This window comes from Glycine soja, chromosome 1, assembly GCF_004193775.1.
Source record: "Glycine soja cultivar W05 chromosome 1, ASM419377v2, whole genome shotgun sequence".
In the NCBI taxonomy this organism is placed as follows: domain Eukaryota; kingdom Viridiplantae; phylum Streptophyta; class Magnoliopsida; order Fabales; family Fabaceae; genus Glycine; species Glycine soja.
Window position 1 is genome coordinate 9,397,442 of NC_041002.1, and position 5,199 is coordinate 9,402,640.

The 5,199-nt window shown below is 30.2% G+C and overlaps 1 long non-coding RNA gene across 2 annotated transcripts; it reads left to right on the top strand.

The window, feature by feature from the left end:
- The first annotated feature begins 1,068 nt into the window (after positions 1–1,068).
- On the top strand, positions 1,069–3,592 carry LOC114402900. Of its 2 annotated transcripts, none has more exons than XR_003664556.1 (4): positions 1,069–1,173; positions 1,282–1,965; positions 2,706–2,782; positions 3,516–3,592. It is a non-coding gene; the product is annotated as an uncharacterized LOC114402900 (long non-coding RNA). The 2 variants fall into 2 exon arrangements; XR_003664555.1 differs by lacking the exon at positions 3,516–3,592 and adding an exon at positions 3,188–3,514.
- Positions 3,593–5,199: the final 1,607 nt, after the last annotated feature.

Genomic DNA, 5,199 nt, shown 5'->3' on the forward strand with positions numbered 1-5,199 from the left:
TGCAGCCATTGTCAATTTTTTTATCTTTCCCCTAATCCATCTTTTAGGGTTGATATACATGTTAGCTTATGCTTGTATTGATTAATGGAGTTGTTCTTCATTTTCAAGTACTACTTTGACACAAAAGCAAAGTTTTTTGTTCATTTATCATCTTCTGACTCGAGAAGTGCTACTCTTGAAGTTTGTAGATTATGGTCGCATGGCTGAAATCCTGGTACAAAGGGCAGGATCTCCAGATGAATTTACTAGGCTAACAACTATCACATGGGTAAGTGGTACTGCAATTCTTTGACTTGATAGTAAACCATTTGCTCTTATAATACTTTATACTTAGGATTGACATCCCTTCAAAGCTAAAAATCCTTTCTATATCAAAAGAAAAATTATTAGTTACTATTTTGTGATTTATTTGCTTTTTTATTTAAATTTAAATCATGTTTGTGTTCTCATTTTAACAGATAAATGAGTTTGTCAAATCCTAATGAAACAGATAAATAAGTTTGTGATTCAGATTGGTTGTGACTTTTCTGAGAAGCTTAATAAAGACCTATTATCAACTCCTGATCTGTATTGTTCATTGTCTATGACCTACTTCAATTTCCATTTATCTTGCCTCATACCAAAATTAATAGTTCATGTTTGGATGAAACCTCAAAAGAGCATAGAAATTTAATCTCATGAAGAGCATATTTCAGAGGCCGTCATTTATTTTCTTTCTTTCCCTCCTAATATTTATCCTAATAAGATAATTTTTTAAACTATTTATAGGATGAGTCGTATCTTAGGCATACTTGTATCATTCATTTTGCATCCTTCCTTGTAAAGTAATTTGGGGCCATGTCATACGACATCGTTTCACTAGTTTCTTTTTTATTAAAGGAAAAATAATAATGGGTATATTTATGTCTCAAGCTCTGTGGTATTCCTCGTGAAAAATCTAAAAGAATTAGTTTCTCATTAGCTTAAGTCTAAAGTGTTTCGTATGTTCTTTAATCAATATAATTCTTAGCGTACTAATTCAGTAAGTATATATGCCTTCCTTCCTTATTTTAAGATTTTAAAACAACATCTAAATCTATTGATCTGGAATCTTTACATAGGTTGATGAAGTTGAAGTCGTGATTGACCCAAAAGATATTGAACTGACAACAACACATTCTGGGGGTGCTGGAGGTAAAGATCTATGACCACTATACCATCTTAGTCAAGTAACCAATCTTTCTATTCCTTGGAGCACGAAATAAACTCCTCTATGAATTCTCATGCAAAGATATCTTGCAGGCCAGAATGTTAATAAGGTTGAAACAACCATTGATCTCTTCCATAAACCAACGGTATTCCGCATCTTTTCAATTGCTCCGAGCAAAACTGTAAGCATCAATATTGCCATGCAATTTTATGAGTCTGATTTCAGAATTGAGTCATGTTTATGTATATTTCAACTTGTTAATATTGGTAATATTTCTATTCTATAATTTTAAGCCTACCCTAGAAAAAAGGTTCCAAGAAAGATTAAGGGCTTCTTTATTGCAATGGTGCTATACCAGCTATGGAGAGGTATTATTTACTTATTTATTACTTAATTTAATTTAATTTGTAGAAGCACCCTAGAATATTATAAGGCAGAATTTATAGGTAGTGGTAGACAACCAAGGAGATTATAGAAACATGTTAAGTTCAAGGACTATTTTTTATTTGGATTTCTTATACCTGGATGTGTCTATTTCTATACTAGCCAATCTGGGATTGGCATTACAGATTGGTCCTTAGTTTCTATGCAAATTTACTAGCATTTGTTGACCTTAATTTTATACTTTTCTTGCCTTTTATCACTCAACACTTATTCTTGCTCACTACTTTTTATTTTATATTTTTCCAAAGGTTTTAAGTTCCTGGATGCACTTTTGTGCCGTGCGTTTATTTGCTAAGAGCATTCTGAGATATGGTCCGCCACCATCTTTCTTGGTAATGCACACTAACAGTAACAACTAAGATTCATGATTGGTTTTATTAATTTGAAGAGTCTGCTAATGAACAGGATGTACAATGTTGGATAGTACTTAACCTAAGTTTCCTACGCCATATTTACATTATTCTTTAAAAGACCCGAGTATGTATAGTTGGTGTTTTCTTTATGGGTCATTACAATATATCCTGAATCCTTGACTAATTTAAACTCATTTGAGATGTTGACATGCTTTAAAACTACATGAAAGAGGAATGGAAGTAAACAAAAGAATTTTTTTTGTGTTTTAGTCAATATATACTATACTAATTCAAAATGACAAAATACGATACTAGTCACTTTGCAGTTTCCAATATTCAGCAGTTTAAAACATAGGAAGTTGTTGATAGTAGATAGTTATTTGAAATTTTATAATCTTCTATTCTCTTGACATTCTCTAAATAAATAAATAAATAGTTTGAGATCTGTGAGTTCGTGAGACAGGGGATATACATTATGTTGGACATCCTGTATGTATGTATATATATATATATATATATATATATATATATATATATATATATATATATATATATATATATATATATATATATATATATATATATATAGGTCCTTTGTAATTGGATTTACCTATAGTGTATATATAAATATCACATTTTGCCTTTAAAAATATTAAGAATAATTTTTATTTGCCTATTTCTAATGTAAGGTTACTTTTTTATTATTTGTTATGATCAAGACTTGCTGTCTGAGTTGGCTAGAAGAGAGACAAGAGCAATGATCAAGCTAGACCCAGATATTGATGTCTACATGAAGGTAAAAAGAAGCTATTTTTTATTTTGATTAAAAAAAAGAAGTTATATCATGGATCCTTAAGATCCCTATTGCGTTTACAGAAGCCACTTTTGGGTATTTCTCACCTATTATGTAATTGGATTTGATCCAAATGTTGGGAGGTAAACAAGTTTCCTTTACTAGTTTTTTTTTTAATTACAGAATTATTATTTTATTTTTAATTTGTTTCTATTACCAAAACCTTTTTCGGCTGGACAAAATTTTGAAAACAAAGAAGATAATAATCTTTTTTTATATTATTAACCACCAAGCCTCCAGATCAATTAATGTAAGATTGTTCAAACTCAATTTCACTTGAACTAATGAAAAATATATGTAGTTTAGGAAAAGAATTATAATTATTGATTTTTCTATCTTGGGCCACAGGCTATTATTACTTGCAAAAAGATTGGGCCAAAGAAACCTGTCGTGTGGTGATGGTGAGCCAGTGATGCGCGGTCATAATTTAAGCGTTTAAATAAGAGAGAGAGAACCCAAGGGAAAACCAAGTGACGTGCGGGCACTTGCCACTTCAATAGGATTTCTATTAGTTTTATTAGTTGTTGTCTCATCGTGATTTTGTTTTTATACTAGCTTTCTGATTATGACAAAGGTTCTATTTTGCGTGTTCGTGGAAAGAACATTTTGTAGAATGAATATGGTGTAAATTTTTGTAGTCAAAATGGTGAATTAAAATTCCATGCACATTTTGCAGATCCTGGTGCAAGTTCTTATCTAGCTGTGGTGTTGATGCACGAAGGATTAGCCCATATCCTCCTTGTCGTTAGAAGGTTAACTTTCACTTCAATATGCTTCATTTATAAATATAAATAGCCTTTTATGCACAAGATAATTTGCTCAGTCCTCTAACTAGTTAAAATGGTTGGTGTTAGTCATATTTGGTTGAGCTATCATCATGTGCATTCAATATAGATTTGTTAAGCATTTTAAAAAATCCAAAATGAAATAAAACTTTTAAGTTTTTAATATACTAAAAGTTGAAAGTTTTTGTAATCTACGTTGTCCTTTAATTTCAGTTTGGTGGTTTAACTTTTATTTGTTTTGAATTTTATCTCTTTTGTTTCAATTATAATATTTTTTTATTGTTACGTTTCACAAATAGGATCGATTTTAAAAGAACATATTAAAATGAAAAAAAAAACAAAAAGAAGTATAAAACCAAGTCTTAATCTTGCCTTAAAAATTATCATCCTATTAAATACCTTCTATTTTTTTAATTATTTAATAAGTTCCTTTTAACTGTCATGAATAGGACCCTTGACCACAAGTGACAATACACATGCCAGAAAAGCTTCTATAGCGTGTTACATGATCATGGTTTAACCAACATTAAATACATGTTGGGCCTTTAATGTAGAAACGAACTTCACATATGGTACATACCCTTCAATTTCATCCCTTCATTTCTTTGGCAAAGCACCATTGGCTGTGTTTGGTTCTTAGATTCAATAATAAGATGATAACTACTAATTCTCAATAAAGGGTTGGCGGAACTACCATATCCTATTTTTTTAAGCTTGTCATTAGTCTCAAAATTTGGACTAATCTTATTTTGATGTGGATTCAATTATATAGAGTTTGGCAAGATGTCCCACATATTTGTTCCAAGGGATAAAAAAATTGTAGGCATCATTTTTTCATTGCATGATGAAAGATATATTCACATTATTCTAAGGGATAAACTTAAGAACTATTTTAATCTGCGTTGGGATATATTCTTGGAATTCCTCCTCGGGTACCTTCTTTTAATTTTGCCATTAAGTCTATGGGGATTTTTATTGGAAATAATTTTGATTTTGTTGGATTTTGTTCTTCTGATTTTTACAATAATTCCATTGGTATTTTTACTTGTACACTAGTGTGACTATTTGGTTTAGTTTAGAGTTAGACATGTTCTTCTCAAAATAGAATTTTTTATTCATTTGTGAGGAATACATTCGGAAGAAAATAGTTTTTAAACAAAAACACATTCTACGATGGTTCTTTGAAAAACCGTCTTAGAATCCTCAATATACTTTAATTTAAAAAAAAAAATATTCTAAGACGGTTCTTTGAAAAATTGTCTTAGAATGTCTGAGACGATTTTCTCAAAAAATCGTCTTAGAATCCCCAATATATATTTTTTTGAAAAAATCATCTTAGAATTCTCAATAAATTTTTTTAAAGTACATTCTAAGACGATTATCTAAAAAACCGTCTTAGAAAGTCTACCATTCCAAGTCAGTTTTTAACTAAGAACCATCTTAGAAGTGTAGCTTTTTCTAAGACGGTTTTTAGGAAACCGTTGTAGAAAGTGAAGATTATCTACGATGTCTCCTATGACGATGGTTAATAACAGACGTAGAATATTCAAAATAACCGTCGTAGAAAAGCACTTT